The following is a 19,083-nucleotide window of genomic DNA, read 5'->3' as shown; positions in this document are numbered from 1 at the left end:
GCAAGTGAGCAGCTCTTATCATTTAAGGACTAGTGGAACCCCTCTCCAACCCCAAGTTCCTAGGCCCCAACCTTCTAAGCAGGGCTTTCGAAGGACAGACCTGCCACGTTATCTGTCTGCATGGTAGTGGATTTTGTTATGAACACATCGAGTCCAAAGCACTTGTTATATAAGTTCATATGAAGATGTCCACTGGACAATTGGGTATTGGACCTAAGGTTCAGTGACAAATCTGTGCTATAAGTTAAAGGTTTTGGAGTTAGGAGCACCTCAAATGGTCATTAATGCCAAGGTCACAGAGGAAGCCCAACCCTGTGGGCCTCACGCCACCAAGCTGGAGATCAAAACTCGGTGCCCCAGTGGGGAAGCTGGGGCCACCCAAAGTGGCTGTGTTGCACATTTTTCTGTTTCAAGTCTGTTGCTCTTCCCATCATATTGACTGCCTTTCAAAATGACCAAGTCCTACACTGCCTGTAAACAAATAAAATCTGGTTTGTCAAATAGGCCCTTTAATGTAACTTATTTTTCAAGAATCTGATCCTCAGGTCTTCAGAAGTGCAGTTGATCACATCAAGGCTTCCACCTGAATGGAATTTCTGAGCAGCCCCTGAATCAGTCATTCCTGTTCAGTCAGCCTTGGTTATCAAAGGGCAATAAACGATGAAGATGTTTCTGTCTTCCCTTGTGTCTGTGCAGCACATTTTTATGTTTCCAGGCACGGTGTGAGCCACTAGGAGTACAAAGGTCAGTGTGGCAGCCTTTCCTTCACATTACTTGTTACTAGGACCAGGAGAGGGCTAGCTGAGCCCAACGTGGACATGAGGAGAATATTTGGGGCTGGGAATAGGCAGAGTGACTCCATGAGTATGGGAAGTGAAAATCGGTGAAAGCAAGTTAATTATTTGCTTGAAACTCTGGTAAAGAATAAAGTGGAACCTGAAAACTAAAAAATAAAATCGTTACATATTCACTTTTGGGTTGCATTCTTGGATGAATTTTAACTTGGCTGGAAGAATGCTAGAAAGCCATATGGCAGTTGTTCTTTAATATGTCCATTTCACTCAACCCATGTAATTTGACTGTTGCCTTTGGAGTTAACTTTGGTACCTAAAGACGTGACCTCTTTGTAATCCCAGCTACTCCCGAGGCTAAGGGAGAAACAGCACAAGCTCAGGGTGAACGTGGATAACTTACGGGCTTGTCTCAAAATATCAAGTAAAAAGACATGAGAGTGTAGCTTAGTGGTAGAAGATTTGCCTACCTGTATGAGTCCCTGGATTCAATCTCCATTATGGGGGGTGGGCTTGCAAGCCAAGTGACAGTGGTGCACACCTGTAGTTCCAGCTACTGAGAGGGCTGAGGCAGGAGGATCACTTGAGCCCACGAATACAAGGCCAGCCTGGCCAATGTAACAAGACACCCACACACACACACACAAAAAAAGAAAAAACAAGTAACCTTCAGTGAATCCTTCAGCCTTTTTTGGGCTGGATTGGGATATACTCTTAGGTGTTTGCCATTGTTTTTTATGTGGGTACACAATCTACCCCTAATAATAGTGAGCAATTTTGCATTATTCTAAGTTATCTCAAGGGATTTCATGAAATATGTGACTAGTCAAACTTAATAGTAGAATGTAAAATTTTAAAGCAAGTTGCAGGTCATTTATGTACTTTAAGTTTCCCCCTTGAATCTTTACTCCTATATCAGCATCATTTACTGCCTCATTTGTCATCCCAACAGTCTTTGTTCTTCCAGCTTTCAAACATGATTAATTGCTACAGTGCAGGCTTGCATCGGGAAAAAGCCGAATATTTTGTCAGATGAGTAATCTACTTGAAGGCCTGTCCTTTCTTTTTAACTTTACCAACAAATATAGCTTATGCAGATGTTAGGGCAGTTTGTTTATTTCCCTGTTCAGATTTTTGTGCTTTTAGCATAGCATGTTTCTTTTCCATTAAGCTAGCCAAAAATAATATTGACAAACTCATGAAGGCTCCCATCTGATACTGTTGCAAACTTATGCAAATATATTTAGACAGTTAAGCAAATAGAATAATTAAACACCCAGACCTCAAGAATGAGGTGGGGGAGTAACAGCAGCTGCTGCTTTACATTTTCTGGCCTCGGGTTGGCAGTGAATGAAATGTTTGAAAATACCCCTTTAAAACCAAAGATCTGAATTACATTTGGATTTTTGTTTTAGGGGCTTTTCTTTCAGATTTGAATAAAGCACAGTATACTATAGTTGCAGGAAGTGATAAGTATTTCTGGTAGTGCCTGTCTTTTTCATCACATGTTATTTAGAATTTTAAGACATCTAGTGTATCTCTGTCTTGAATCTTTCCACTGGGACCAGGCCACTCCTGGCTGAACTCACTCAGACTGAGAGTTTCTCAAAATACATAATCAATGGTTTGTCTTAAAAAGATGTTATTTGAAAGTCCAAAAAAATCAAAGAATGAAAAAAGGCTAATACGTAGATTCAGGCTTTGGCTTCCGCTCTCCATTCTTCAGCCCAGTGTCCTCTGCAGCAACACCTTGTTTGGGTCACAAGTCCAGCCTCAGACTCAGGAGTCATACTCCAGAAGCCATCTGCACCCCAGGAGTCAGGAATCCCCAAGGGGCCTTGTTTGCCTCAGGGGCCCACACCCAACCACCACTCTGGCCTGCCCAAGGCTCGACAGGCCTGCACCACAGAGTGGGCTGCATGGTCACGGGTGACCAGGAGAGGCACCCTGGCCCATGGGACCCCAGTGTCACTGCCCACACCCTGCCTGATCCGCAGAGTGGAAGGGAACCAGAGGTCTCCAGAGCTAGGGGGTGCGCAAATGCATAAATAAAAAGTCATCTGAAAGCATAACTACATGTTTAGTCGCTCCTTCTCTATGTACTTCCATGTTGGATGGACTCTGCCCCACAGGAATTAAATCCTACTTACAAGAGAATTCCCCATACTCACAAAGGTTGAATAGCTTGGGTCTTTTAAAATAATTAATGTCTTAGCTATAAAAAGAGCCACAAGAAAAGCATCCTTAGTCTGTTGCCAGCTCTTCCAAAGAGTCAGCAGCTACAGTTTTTGTGATACCTTGGTTCCCCCCAGCTGGGCCTCCTCTCAAACAGGCTTTCTCATCTTACACCCCCAAAATTCCTACAGTTGCTCATATTCAGCTCTTTAAAGCAGTGTACATAGGTCTTCACTCCATATTGGTAAGTGTTAACATAGCAATTTGATCATTTTAAAATCAAATTGTATTTGTTCTGACCAGTTAAAAACACCACAAATCATTTAATCATTTTATCACAATTTCCGTTATGTTCATCAGTACAGATACCAGCTTGTGGCCTAAAAACACTAGAAAGAAGATGGTAACTCATAGATGAGCGAGCATGCAGGTGTCTCCAAGTACTCACCAGTAAAATCTCTCTTCCACCCAGTGCCCTGGGCTCGCTGGAGAGTTGATTCTTTTCCAGGAATTGGGACATGGTGGCAGACTGCCAGCTTAGTGTGGACACTAGTTCCCTTTTTTCCTGCTGATGTGTTGGGGACACCAGCCAAACACACTCCAATGTATCCCATATATCTTTTGCATGTGGACTTCTGGTGTGTATAAACAGTGGGTGGTTATTCTTGATAGCACATTTGTAATTTTCAGTGAGGCTCTAAGGGAGATGTGAGAGGACTTGAAAGTCACATTTAAATAACAAGTTTACTCTCCGGCATGGCTACATAAAAGAGATCAGTAATGCTAAGCAGACAGTGCAATTCTGATTCAGCCCATTGGCAGCAGAGGGGACTTCTGAGTAAACAAACCAACAACAGTTAGAATGCAGATCTGATAACGCCCCTATATTTTGATGAAATCTAAAGATGACAAAGAAAAGTTTATGCTAGCCCTCCTATCTGTGGCAACAGAGGTGTGCCTGCCTGGCCACACAGAAGTAGAAAAGCCACTTCTGTGATTTTGAGGAGCAGCAATGCCTTTTGCCTGGAGACCCATTGAAAGGAACTTGAGCCAAGATCTTATCAACGGTGGAGATACAGACACCTCAGGACTTTCCAGTATAACTTTTTAACTTTGTATTCTTAGACGTGGTTAATAATGCTACTAGATCTCTCAGCTCCTGAGGCATTTCCACATGGCTCAGAGGAGCTGCTGTGGGCCAGGTTCTTCTTGAACTGAAGCTTCAGTTACAACGTCCATTTGCTTCCCGGCCCACTCTATGACCGCTGTTCTTTTTTCAGTACTTTTTCAGGCTTTTCATGTTTCAACAGTCTGCTAATCCCAGGAGACTAAAGATTCTGAGTTTACAGCCCAATCATTTTTTTAAAAGCTAATTTAATGCAAATTTCTTAAACTTGATATGAGCTGCATAAATATATTAAAAATCATTTACTCAGAACTTAAGACAGTTAAACTTGACAGTGGATAAGAGATAGTAAATTTAAGAACTTAGGTAGTTAAGAATATGACTTTTGCCCAAATGTAGCATTGTGAACAGTGATTCATTCTTCGGAGGGCTGGCTCATCAATATCTTTAAGAATAGTATCAAGTCTTGTCCACAGCCTTATTTCTTTTGAACTCAGCTCGGTTTCTTTGAAGCGTTGATCATGGCATCCAGCCTTGATTCCTGTTCTGTGGACTTGTGCCAGTTTGCCTGATTTCATTAAAGTTTTGGAAAGAACTAAAACTATGGTATCATTTTATTGCAGTCCTCACATCAATCATAATTTGGGGCGGTGTTGGTGAAAGATGAGGAATTCAGAGTAGGAGGCTGGGGAAGGCGGGTCGAAGCAGGGGGTGGAATGCAGTATTTATTTCACAGAAGTTCAGCCACCTCAACCTCATCACTTTTAGCTGTGGCTTCATCTAAAACAGCTACAGTCAAACAGCCCAAATCAAGGACAGCATGAGTTATCCCCTTGTTAGCTCAGTAGTCTAGAGGACCTTTTTTTGTTGGTAATTTATGGCAAAAACTAAATGCAGAGTCCATGTAGTAGATTGTTCCTCACTCTACTTTTTCCCTTCAGCACTCCTCATTCTTGAACCAAATTCCCCGTTGTATTGTCTTCCTATTGCAGCCCTCTTCCCTGGATTTGCAACCTTGAGTTTTCATCTTTGGAAAGTACCACCTCCCATTGTTAACTAATCTAAATGCTGCCACTTTCCTTTTCTCGCTGGGCCCAGTGTTGCTTTAGGGAGCATCATGTGTGTGTCCCCTTGTCCAAGAATCCCTTGCCTGTTAAGGTCTCTCTGGTGAGCCCTTCCTCTGAGAGCCAATCAGGGAATTTGGGGCCCCTTGCCAGATAAATCCTGGACAAAGAGACATAGAATGGACATTGGCAAGCTCAAACTCACCCAACCACCTTTCAGAATTCTTTGATTGTAGATCCCTCAGCAAGTCCTGTCCGTGTGTTGAAGATACCACAGGACCTGTTATTCCTGTTCCAGTACACAGTAGCATACTACTTTCTCAATGTCAACAAGAGAAGAGGATATCAGAAAATGGAAAGATATCCCCTGTTCTTGGATAGGCAACAATATAGTAGAAATGGCCATACTTCCAAAACAGTTATACAGATGTAATACAATCCTAATCAAAATACCAATGGCATATCTCACAGAACTAGAGAGAACAATCCTAAAACTCCTCAGAAGAGACCTAGAATAGCAAAAGCAATTCTAGACAAGGGCAAGGCCAGGGACATCACAATCCCTGATTTGAAGTTATACTACACAGCTACTGTGATTTAAAAAAAAAAACAAAAACAGCATGGTACTGGCAAAAAAAAAAACAGACCCAAGGATCAATGGGACAGAATAGAAGATGCAGAAACAACTCCCAGCACACTCAGCCATATTATCATTGATAAAGGGGCCAAACACCTTCACTGGTTAGCCTCTTCAATAAATGGTGCTGGGAGCCAGAAGGCTGAGGCAGGAGGATTGCCATGAGTTTGAGGCCATCCTGGGCTACATAGTGAGTTCAAGGCCAGTCTGAACTGCATAGTGAGACCCTGTCTCAAAAAAAAAAAATAGGGGCTGGGGATTTAGCTCAGTGGTTCCGTCGCCTCCCTTGCAAGCACAAGGTCCAGAGTTCGATCCCCGGTACCAAAAAAAAACCCCAAATAAAATAAAAGGTACTGGGAAAACTGGCTTTCCACATGCCCGAAATTGAACCTAAACCCATATCTCTCACCACGTACAAAATTACAAACAAAGTGGATCAAAGATCTAAATATAAAAACAGAAATACTTAATTTGCTGGAAGACAGAATAAGTGAAACTCTAGAAGACATAAGTGTAATCCATAGCAGATATTACAAAGAAACAATAACTAGTATCACATCAGATTAAAAAGCTTTTGCACAGCAAAAGGAACTGTGAAGAGTGAAGAGACAACCCACAGAACAGGAAAAAAATTTTACCAGCTACTCCTCAGACAAAAGACTAACATCTAGAATATGTAAAAAATTCAAAAAAAATCAGACCACCACCCCCCAAATTTAAAGACCCAATGCAAAAATGGCCATCTGAAATGAATATTTTTCAGATAAAAAGTATAAACAGCAAATAAATATACAAAAAATACTCAACATCACTGGTCATTCAAGAAGTGCGAGTTAAAACAACACTGAGACTCCATCTCACTCCCAAGAAGGGCTGTCGTCAAGAAATCAATAACAAATGCTGGTGAGGCTGTGGGTAAAAAGGAACCCTTCTCTGTTGCTGATGGGAGTGTAGACTGGTGCAACCACTGTGGAGATCAGTGTGGAGATTCCTCAAAAAACCAAAACTTTGACCCAGCTATTCTCCTTCTAGATATCTTCCCAGGGCCGGGGATTTAGCTCAGTAGTTTCATCGCCTGCTACGCAAGCACAAAGACCCGAGTTCGATCCCCGGTACCAAAAAAAAAAAGGTCCTAAGATATCTTCCCAGAAGAGGTAAAAACACCACAACACAGTGATATATGCACACCCATGTTTATAGCGGCACAATTGATAATAGCTAATTCTTAGGGTTTTTTCTTTTTTTCGGCACCGGGGATCAAATTTGGGACCTTGCGCTTGCGAGGCAGGCACCGGAACCACTGAACTAAATCCCCGGCAATAGCTAAATCTTGGGAAATAGCCCATATGCCCTTCAAAAGATGAATGGGTAAAGAACATGTATTTATACAGTGGAGTACTATTCTGCCATAAAGAAGGATAAAGGAGTCATTTGTAGAAAAATGGATGTACCTGAAGACCATAATCTTAAGTGAAATAAATCAAACACAGGAGTTGAAATATCACATTGTTTCTTTTGTGTGAGAAACCCAAAGAGTGAACAAGGAGCCTAATGGAGGATACATACTGGAAAGTAGGAAGAACATGTTCAAATGGGAAGGGGAATAGAGGAAGGAGAAGGAAGGGAAAAGGAAATAAAAGAATAAAAGGGAAAAAATGGAAACAAAGCTTTTTTAAGTGGGGAGGGGAAAATGGGTTGAAGGGAGTGGAAGGGGATGGGAAAAAAAGAAGTAAGATACATTATATATAAGTACAAATTCCCTACGATGAATGTGATCAGTATGAATGACAATTATGTACTAATAAAAAATAAATGTCAACAAGAAGGTGCTGCTCCTGTGTTGACAGAGAAAACCTGGTTTCAGCCTTCAGATGACAGGGAATCCACAGGCTGTCCCCTGAGGGCCAGGTGAATGGAAGGGTGTACGTATGTGCCCTTTAGTGTAAGAAAGCATCTCATCTCCAAAAACTCAGGTGTTTATGGAGTCTAGAGAATCAGATTCCCAGTAAAACTTCTATCTTGGATCTATCAAGTAGTGTTATGCATTAAATTTTGCAAATTAGAATCTGTGAGATAGAACCTAAGGAAAAATACTATAAATTAAGATACTGTCATCTATATTTAAGTAGTTCTTCAGCTGAGAAAGACTCTACCGTAGCACCCCCTTAAAATACTGAGACTGCTCCATGTTGACACCCTTGACCTCTTGCTTTTGAAGAAAGGTGTATCCTGTTGAACCAGTAATTTAAACTCAAACACCATCCCTAGGCTCTCGTGTTCGGTTGACATCTGCACCATACTGGTGATAGGTGGAGGACATTCTCGTCAAGTTCTTCAATTGTCTTGGTTTTTATTATACCCTTTTGTCTACAATACTCCAGCAAAACAGAAGTCAACAAACATTTTTCATCAAGGGCCAGATACTAGTTTACTGGACCAGACATTTTCTATCCTAACCACTGAAGCCTGCTAGGCAACTTCAAAAGTAGCCATATCTAGTAAATACACAGGTAATGTTCTATGTTCCAAGAAAACTTTATTGACAAAAATAAGTAGCCTTGCACAGACTCACATGCCTGTAATCCCAGCTACTTGGAGACTGAGGCAAGAGGATCTCAAGTTCAAGGGCACCCTGAGCAACTGCCCCAAAATGAAAAACATTAAAAAGGCTACAGGTGAACATGAGTGCTCCCTATTTTCAGTACCCAGTGCTAGGGGGAAAAAACCAAAAAGGCAGTTAGCCAGATTTTGGCCTACAGGCCCTAGTTTGCCAACCCTTGTTTTAGAACAAAAGCTGATTTCTAGAAGAAAAAAGAGATTCGTGCAGATTATCTCAGGAGTCCCTAACTTCTTCCTCATTGGCAACTATTTGTGCTTTCCCAGTATCCCCAAGCACTGGTGGGAAAGAGATGAAAAAGGCTAAGAATGCCATTTCCTAAGCAACCCGCCAGCCCTGTTCCTCTCCCCCTGGAAATCCCCATTGACTACAGGACGGGGGAAGCAGCTGATTGGGAAGCTCCCAGCCGTTCAAAGTTTTCTTGGGGCATTCTAAGCCCTGTTCCAGGTCACTTTCACCCAACTAGAAAATATAACAGCAGATAAAGTAAATGTTTGTAATCTTGCCACATTTAATAGACCTACTGGGAAATTAAATTTTCATGCAAGCAACAGGTTTAGTTTAGGTTTTTAGAAAATGACACTGCAGTAGGTAGGATGGTTGTGGGGTGGGGTGGAGAGGGGGAAGAGGAAGTAGATAGAGGTGGCGAATTCGTTAAAACTGGACTCCACTTCGTGATCATCCCTAGCTGATGCTATAGAAATGTTTACCATTGGAGACTGTAACTATATTGGTAATTTGTGTTCTATGAAAAATTCAGGCTTTATTGGCTTGGTTTCTGTGGGAAAGTAGCTGATGGGCTGATGGGCCAACTCGACTTCAGCATGCTAGAGAGTTACCCAGGGGCCTGTTGGATGCCAGAGCCACGTATTTATTTGAGAAAGCACCACCATGGGAAGCTTTCACTCAAGGTCACGGCCGGGGCAGCAGAGGGGGGCACGCAGGGCTTCAAATACTTCTTGTGACTTGGAGCAAAGCAAGGAGGAGCTAACCTGCCAAAAAGTGCAGAGAAAAGGGACTTCTTTTGCATGAAGAAAGCAGATAAAGGGCTGGGAATTTAGCTCAGTGGTTCTGCTGAAAGTGCAAGGTCCTGAGTTCGATCCCCGGTACCAAAAAAAAAAAAAAAGAAAGAAAGCAGATAACTGAGCAGTTACTAAAGAATCCATTCTTTTTATTATTATTATTATTATCATTCCTATTATTGTTCAGTTTATAAAACCAGACAGAAACGTGTGTGGCTTTATTTCCTATTCTTTTCAGCAAACAATTTTCCTTTTAAAAGTCATATTTGCTACATTATAAGTACAGAATTTTTCATATCCCCTTTTAAGTATTTTGTACAAAAATGTTTTTTCCTGCTGGGCGTGGTGGCTTACACTTGTAATCCCAGCACTCGGGACACTGAAACAGGAGAATCACTAATTGCAGGGCCAGCTTGGACTCCATAGTGAGCTCAAGACCAGCCTAAACTACATAGTGAAACCCTGTCTCAAAAACCCAAGAAAAAAAGTTTTTTACTGTATTTATTTTGTATGTTAGTAAATGAAGAAAATTTTGACCCTAGGCTTTAAAAAGTGATTTATTTTTAACCCCATTACATTTTACTTAGTATTGTATATCGGACTTTATCAATATAACTTTATTCAAGAACTACTTGGCCCAGGATTTAGCTCAGTGGTTTCGCTGCCTGCTGCACAAGCGCAAGGACCGGAGTTCGATCCCCGGTACCAAAAAAAAAAGTAAACTGCACCCTAAGGAAAATGGACCTTGACTAGATTTATGCACACACACGCACTTGAAACAACTAAAAACAGGACAACAGACACCAAAGGACCAAAGAGGAACAATTGTCCTCATCCACTGCCTGGAAAAAGGTGCAGACTACTGTCTAGGGAGAGCGAACCCTGTGAGAGCCCAGCGGTCACCCTGAGCTGAAGGCATGGCAGCTGGAGGTTACAGGGCAGTCTTGGAAAAGAGAGAACCATGCAGACCTTTTGCAGAGGGTCTTCCTTGAGTGTTCAGGTGAGTGCTGACCAGAGTGTGGATGAAGAAATGACCCGAGGCCAGGGAAGGCATCACTCAGAAGAATCAGAAGGGGCAACATTCCTTTTACCACACAGAGCCAGGAAGAGGTGTCTGTTTCCAACCGAGTGAAAAATCTCATCATTTAGGGGTGCTTCTTAGATTACTAGAAAAAGGCTTACCTCAGTAGCAGGAAGAAAATTAATCCTAAACTGCACATAGCTGTAGTTTCCACCCAACAGATTTTAAAAGCAAAACCCTGAAAGAACAAATTGTTTCTGAGTAACTAAACTGTACCAGAAGAAAGTATTTACAAAAAAAAAAAATCAGTGTATAGCAAGATAAAATGCCTAATAATCTAATCCAAAATTGCTACCCACGCAAAGAAGAATATACCACATATAATGAACAAAGACAATTAAAGCCAACCCATTAATCACACAGATAATAAAATTAGTAGACCAGGGGGCCAGGGATTTAGCTCAGTGGTTCCACCGCCTGCCTCTCAAACGCAAGGACCCGAGTTAGAACCCCAGTACCAAAAAAAAAAAAATTTGTAGACAGGGACATAAAAAACAGCTATGACAGTGGTATATATGTTCAAGAAACTAGAGGAAAGATTTAACGTGTTGAGTGGAAATAAAGGCTATTTTAGAAAAGACAAGTCAGGCTTCTAGTGATGAAAACTAAAATGTCTGAGATGAAAAATATTTTTTTTTTGGTGGTACTGGGGATCGAACTCAGGTCCTTGTGCTTTCGAGGCAGGCAGCAGTGCCACTGAGGTAAATCCCCAGCCCTGTGATGAAAAATTTAATGGCAGCTTATACAGTGCAGAAAAAAAAATGAGTTAACATGAAAAGTAACACTAGAAACTCTCCAAAATGAAACACAAAAAAAGGCTGAAATGAATGAAGATGGGATCAGTCGGCTTTGGGACAAAAATGCATATAATTAGAACCCCACATGAAAAGGAAGAAAGAAGGGACTGAAAAATACTTAAAGAAATAATAGCCAAGGGCCAGGGATTTAGCTCAGTGGTTCTGTCACCTGCCTCACAAGCACAAGGACCCAAGTTCGGTCCCTTGTACCAAAAATAATAATAATAATAATAATAATAATAGCCAAGATTTTTCCAAGTTTGCTGGACTCTATAAACCTATAGATTCAAGAAGCTCAACGAACTACCAGTACAAAAATGTGAAGGCACGTTTCCTACTTACCCCAAGGCACATCTTAATACAGATTGTTAGCGGAATGGAGGGGTTGAAGGGAAGGGGGAAAGGAATAAGAACCAAGAGAGTATGTAAAGGTGCATATCTCCAATGATGAATGTCATTATATTGTACACCTAAAATGTACCAATAAAAGGATATACAAAAAAAAAAAATACAGATTGTTAAAAGCCAGTGGTAGGAGCTGGGGCTGTGGCTCAGGGGTGCAGCTCAGGCTTCACATGCACAAGGCCCTGTGATCGATTCCTATCACCAATAACTAAATGATTAAATAAATAAATCTAAAGATAAAGAATCTTAAAAGTAGTCAGAGGATAAAAGACACATTATGTACAGAGGAACAAAGATAAATCAAGAGCTGATTTCCTATTGGAAATAACACTAACTAGGAGACAGTGGCTTGTCTTTTTTTTTTTTTTTTCGAAGCAGGCGCCGGAACCACTGAGCTAAATCCCCGGCAGGCTTGTCATTTTTAAAATAGTGAAAGACAAATCTCAGCCTAAAAGTCTTTACCTCCTTAAAATAGGTTCAAAAACAAAAGTGAAATAAACGCATTTTTAGACAAGCAGAAACTGAAAGAACTCAGCACTAGCCAAACTGAAATACAAAAAAAGTTAAAGACCTTTGGGTAGAAAGAAGATAATAGCAGTCCAAAACCTAAATCTACTCAAAGGAATGATGAACTAGAAATAGCAACCATCTGAAAAAGACTTCTTGTTATTGAAGTCTCTTCAAAAGATAAATTACAACATAAAGCAAAAGTAATAGAAATATAGTGTGGGGGTTCATAACACGTGGAAGCAAAATCTATGACCGACAAAACTAGTAGGGAGAGAAAAATACACTTTTATCGGATTCTTTGACTATATATGAGGTAGTATACTATCATTTGAAGGTAGACTGAAAAGTTCAGCATGTATACTATAAATGCCAAGGAAACTAAAGTAAAATAACAAAAAGTTACAGTTAATAAGCCAACAAAACAGATAAAATGAAATCACTAAAAATACTCCATCCAAAGAAGTCAAGGTGGGCATGGCAGCACATACCTGCAACCCCATAACTCAGGAGGCTGAAGCAGAAGGATCATGTGTTTGAGGCCAGCCCAAGCTGCATAGCTAGTTCAACGCCAGCCTGGACTACATCGTGATACCTTGCCTTTTAAAAAATCAGTAAAGGGGGGAAATGGAACAAAGAACTAATAGGACAGTGAGAAAAAGAATAGCGAAATAGTAGATTTCAACCCAACTATAGCAATAATCACATTAGAAGTAAATGATCAGGGGCCAGGGACTTAACTCAGTGGTTCTACCACCTGCCTCGAAAGTGCAAGGACCCAAGTTCGATCCCCAGTACCCCCCAAAAAAAGAAGCAAATGATCTACATACCCTCCTCATTAAAATGTAGAGATGGTCAATAGGTGCAGCTGTGGCCCAGCGGTGGTCTTCACGCCATGGCGGCGTCGGTGTTGTGCTGCCTGCGATGCTGCAGGAACTGCGGGACCGGCCACATTCCTCTGAAGGAGATGCAGCCGTGCAGCTGGACACGCAGCACATGGGAACAGATGTTGTCATTGTAAAAAATGGAAGAAGAATATGTGGAACAGGAGGTTGTTTAGCCAATGCACCTTTACATCAAAACAAAAGCTATTTTGAATTCAAAATCCAATCCACAGGAATCTGGGGTATTGGTGTTGCAACTCAGAAGGTTAACCTGAATCAGATTCCTCTTGGCCGAGACATGCATAGTCTTGTGATGAGAAATGATGGAGCCCTGTATCACAACAATGAAGAGAAAAATAGGCTACCAGCGAACAGCCTTCCACAGGAGGGAGGTATTACATATGACCATGTAGAATTAAATGTATATTTGAATGGAAAAAACATGCATTGTCCAGCATCAAGTATACGAGGGACAGTGTATCCAGTTGTTTATGTTGATGACAGTGCAATTTTGGATTGCCGGTTCAGTGAATTTTATCATACTCCTCCGCCTGGTTTTGAAAAAATACTATTTGAACAGCAGATCTTTTGAATGTATTTGTTTTTGAACCTTCTATTTCTGCACTGTTAAAAGTGCTTACCATATAATAAAGCTTTACTTGATCTATAGATAAAAATATATTCTTAAAAAATTGCTTGTTAATGTTGTCTGGGGAACCAATATATTCAATACACACTCAAAAATTTTGATTTAAAATACTTATGCTTTGTGATATGAAAATCAGCATTTTGGGCAATTTACTTAATTCTTATTTAAATAAATAGAACTACAGGTTTGATTAACAGTATTACACAGTAATATATTAAAAGGGACTTTCTTATATAAAATATTCATATTGATAGCGATGTAGAGTTGGGTGGTTTTTTCTGTCATTCTGAAATTTAGGCCTCATTAATTATTTTAAGTGTGTAGTCCAGTAATTTTGTCTGTCCTCTTTTATATACAATAGAACATTTGGCAGAAATTTATGTTATTGGCAACTTCATTTTTGGCAGTCTATTTACCATGTTAATATACCACTTTTCTTAAAACTTAAATTGCTTATTTTGTTGTGTTATATCAGTGCTTTTGATTTGCTTTGTGAAAGGGGATAAACAGTAATGATTAGAGCATTTTGTTGAAGACCGTCAGGCTGTGTAATTTCAATACCAGAGTAAGTAATGGTTGATTAGTGGTGTAGTTTACACTGGCAGTCATTTAGAATAGTATGATGCTTTAAATTTAAATGAGACTATTCTTTCAAGAACTTTTATTTAAATCTGTGTTTTCTATAAGGAATAACAAAATAATAGCAATTAAAGAACATTCATTACTCTTAAAAAAAAATGTACAGATGGTCAGATTGGCTTAAAGATGTAAATAAAACCATATGCTGCCAACAAGAAACCCACTTTAAGTATAAAAACATAAATTCAGTAGTCCACCTTCATAAGAGGGGAATATATTCCAAGTCTTCTATGCCTGAAACTAGATAGTAGCAAACACCAGAGAGACAGTGCTTCTTCCTGTACATTCATATCTGTGTTAAAGCTTAATTTATAAATTAGGCCCAGGAAGAAATTAACGATCTCAATAATATAATAGATAGTTGTAGCAACATACTGTAATAAAAGTTACATGAATGTGGCCTGTGCATGTGTATGAGTGACTAAATCTTATTGGACGGTGCTGTATCTTTTGAATCACAGTTGACAATGGGTAACTGAAACCATAGAAAGCAAAACTACAGATAAAGGGGTTTACTATAGGTTAAGAGTAAAAGGGTGGAAAAATCCTAATACTATACTGACCGGAAGACAGCTGAAGTAGTAGATTAACATCAAAGTAAAATTAGAGCAAAGAAATTAGACAAGAGAAAGAAATAAAAGTAATACAGATAGGAAACAAAGAAGTTAAATTGTCATTATTTGCAGACTACATGATACTCTATATAAAAGACCCCAAGAACTCCACCAAAAGTCTTCTAAACTTAATATATAAAAGACTTAAATAAATCAGCCATCCCAAATTTAAAGACCCAATCCAAAAATGGGCATCTGAAATTGAACAGACATTTCTCAAAGAAATAGAAATAGCAAAGATATGAAAAAAATGTTCAACATCACTGGTCATTCGAGAGATGCAAATGAAAACAATGCAGAGATTCCACCTCACCCCAGAAAGAATGGCTGCTATCATGAAATCAACCAATAACAAATGCTGTTGGGAGTGTGGGAAGAAAGGAACCCTTCTCCACTGTTGGTGGGAGTGTAGACTGGTGCAACCACTGTGGAAATGGAATTAACATGAAGAAATGGAAACAGAGTCTTTGTAAATAGGGAAGAGTGGAGGGGTTGAAGTGGGGAGGGCAGGGGAATGGGGAAAAAATAACGAATCAAGATATATTATGTAAAGGTACAAATCTCCAATGATGAATATCATTATATTGTATACCTAAAATGTACCAATAAAATTAATTTTAAAAAATTAGAGCAAAGAATAGTGCCAAAGATAAAGAAGGTTATTTCTTAATATTAAAGAGACCAAAAAGCACAAGGACCCGAGTTTGATCCCCAGTACCAAAAAACAAAAAAATATTCAAGAGACCATTCCATCCACAAACATAATAATCTTGTGTTTGTGGATAAAATAGCAGAGCATCACAGTGGTTTTGCCTCCTGCTGCACAAGCGCAAGGACCCGAGTTCAATCCCCAGTACCAAAAAAAAAAAAATAGTAGAGCTTCACTATACATGAAGCAAACAAACAAAAAAAGATAAAACTCCAAGGAAAAATAGGCAAATTCACAAATACAGTCAGAGATTTAAAATCCCCTCTCAGAACAAATAAACTGAAAGCCGATAAGGATGTGGAAGGCTTGAACAATGCTTGAATCCAGCTTGACCTAATTGGCATGAATGGAACACTCCACCCAAGGACAGCAGAGTACACATTCTTTGTGAATGTACACAGAGCATTTGCCAAGATAGACCATACTCTGGGCCACAAAATAAATCTCAATAAATTTTAAAGGATTCAAATCACACAAAATATGTTCTCTAACCAGAATGGAATTAAATTAGAAATCAACACTGAAAGATACCTGGAAAAACTCCAAATATTTGGGAACTAAATAAGTTATGAATAGGAGGAAATATTTGCCAGTCATCTATCTGATAAGATCGTGTATGCAAATTATAAAAGGACTCTTAAAACTCAGGGGAAAAAAACTCTTTAAAAATGAGAAGATTTTAGCCAGTGTGATAGCGCACACCTGTGCTCTCAGCACTCGGGGGAGTTAGGAGGGTTGCCAGTAGTTCAAGGCCAGCCTGAACTACATAGTGAGACTCTGTCTTAAAAAAAAAAAAAAGAGAGAAGATTTGAAAGGATACTTCATCCAAGAAAATCTGCAGTGATAAACACATAAAAATATGTTTACCATCATTAGTCATTTAGAAAATGCAAATGGGGGGGGCAGGATTTAGCTCAGTGGTTCCGCTGTCTGCCCAGAAAGCTCAAGGACACAAGTTGGATCCCTGGTACCAAAAAAAAAAAAAAGAAAAGAAAAGAAAAGAAAATGCGAATTAAAGCCTCAATGGATATCAGCACTTAACTGTTAGAATATTTAAAATTTAAAAGACTAATCCCACCAGACATCAGTGAAGATGTAAAACAGTGGGAGCACTCTTATACCGCTCTTAGGAATATATACTGCTAAAGACCCCTGGAAGACACTTTGGTAGTTTCTTAAAAAGTTAAACATGTAGGCCGGGGATTTAGCTCAGTGGTTCCACCGCCTGCCTGACAAGCGCAAGGACCTGAGTTCGAACCCTGGCACCAAAAAAAAAAAAAAAGTTAAACATGTAAACTAGGCATGGTTCCTGTAATTTCAATACTCTGGAAGGCTGAGACAGCAGGATCGAAAGTTCAAGCCCAGCCTGAGCAACTTTAGTGACTTAGTGAGGCCATGTCTCAAAATAAAAAATTTTTAAAGGGCTGGGTATGTAGCTCAGTGCAAAGGCCTCAAGTTCAATCCACAGTACCAGAAAAAGAAAAAAAAAAGCTAAGCATGTACCTGTCATGACCAAGCCATCCTATTTACTCTGGAGAATCAAGGGAAATGAAGCATATGTCCATATAAAGATCTGTGTATAAATTTTCATAGTAGTTTTCCATAATACCATACCATAAGCTTTATGCTTTGGCCTATGCTGTTTATTATATCACAAGTTTGCCTCAATAAAGCTCTTAAATAATGCAGTTTATTTTGACAATAAAGTTGCAAAAAGTAGGAAACAAAAGGAAAGTTTCAAAGATTGGAGGATCATACCAGGAGGTCTAACTTCCAAATAAGTAGAATTCAAATAAGACTGAAGAAAACAGAAGAGAGGAAATTAGCACACACCCCCTCCCTCAAAAAAATCCTACCCCAATTTTTTCCCCCAGAGCCAAAAGACTTCCAAATGGAAGGGGCCATCAAGGATTTTTGAACTCACAGCAGACCACTTCATCATAAAATAGCAAGGAATGCTTGGGACAAAGAGAGGACGCCAAAGCTTTCAGAGAAACAAAAATAAAAACTAATGCAGAAATAATCCAGAATCAGAATGGCATCAACCTTCTCAGCAGCAATACTTGAGGCTCATCTGCAGTAAGTAGAGCATTGCTGTCACAGTTCTAAGAAAACAGTATCCCCAGCCATGCCATGAGCCAAGTGTCTAAGATAAAGACAAGGCCAGACCCTGTAAGAATTGAACCCCATGCCTCTCCCCCTCCCTCCAGGAAGCTGCTGGAATAGCTGTTTTACCCAAATGAGCAAGTCAGCCAAGGAAATAGAAGATGTGTGTATTAACGTTCCCTCAACTCCACTGTGTAACAAATACCACAGATCAAGTGGCTAAAAACAACCCTCATTGGCCACTTCCCATCTTCCAAGAGTTAGGAGTCTGACCACAGCCTGCTGGGCCCTCTGGGGCTTTGATTTCACCCAGGGCCAGGGCTCCACCTCCAAATGCATAGGGTGATTTGCAAAATTCAATTTTGACAGGCTGTAGGACGGAGGACCCAGCTTTTTGCTGGCTGTCAGCTAACCCCAGGTCCTAGAAGCCACATGCTTTTTTGCCACATGACCTCTCAAGCCCTTTCACGATGTGCCAGCTTATTCCTTGAAAGCCAGCCAGGGGGAAGTTTCCTCATCAGTGTTCCCTCAGGAGTGACAGCCCATCACTTGCATCAGATTCTGCAGGTTAGGAGGAAGTCACAGGTCCTACCTCTGGGAGACACCATGCACCATAGCCAGCACAGCATGGTTCTAGGACTTGGAGACTAAGGAAGCAGAATAGTGCACACTGGGGTCCCGGGATGATGATGGAGGAAGGGTCCCCCACAGGGCTGGCCTGGAAGCCCTACAGGATGACAGGTGCTGGGAGCAGGGCTCATAGGAAAGCTAATCTCCAACATAGCAAGAGCTGACTTGCGTGTCTCAGAGAGCCGGGTGACATGTGCAGGATGGTGCACAGAAAGCCATGACGGCAAGGACACCAGACAGCAACTGACTCCAGGAGAAGCAGAAGCTGTGCATGATCGGTGCCTTGGTCACTTTCTTCTCACTGGGACAAAATACCTGACACAACTTAAAAGAAGAGAGGTTTATTTTGGCTCAGTCCGTGGTTGGCTGAAGGGCCTGGGCAGAAGACAGCTGCTCATCCTGCATCAGCCCGGAAGGCAGAGACGGGAACCAGGGACAAAGCACCCACTCTGAGTCTCACCCCCAGTGACCCACCTCCCACGAGGCCCCACCGCCCAGCAGCACCTTCAGCTACCGTGATCCACTGAGGGATGTGGCACCTCCATGGTCCAGCTGCCTTCCAAGAGCCCCACTCTGAACGCTGAGCCTTTGGGGGGAAATTTGAGATCTGAACCAGAGCGATTGGGAAGG

At 40.6% G+C, this 19,083-nt stretch overlaps 1 protein-coding gene and 1 pseudogene across 2 annotated transcripts in view; both read left to right on the top strand.

Annotated features, from left to right (window-relative positions):
* Mthfd1l (methylenetetrahydrofolate dehydrogenase (NADP+ dependent) 1 like) overlaps nucleotides 1-19,083 on the top strand; it is a 199,342-nt gene that overhangs the window by 163,962 nt on the left and 16,297 nt on the right. The gene's annotated exons all lie outside the window — the stretch shown is intronic.
* On the top strand, nucleotides 13,103-13,720 carry LOC106010409 (SPRY domain-containing protein 7 pseudogene; annotated as a pseudogene).

This window comes from Heterocephalus glaber, unplaced genomic scaffold (genome assembly GCF_053883595.1).
Source record: "Heterocephalus glaber isolate CG9 unplaced genomic scaffold, H.glaber_assembly_v1.0 deba00001593, whole genome shotgun sequence".
NCBI lineage: Eukaryota > Metazoa > Chordata > Mammalia > Rodentia > Bathyergidae > Heterocephalus > Heterocephalus glaber.
The sequence above is the reverse complement of the archived record's forward strand: the minus strand, read 5'-3'. Positions and strand labels throughout refer to the sequence as shown.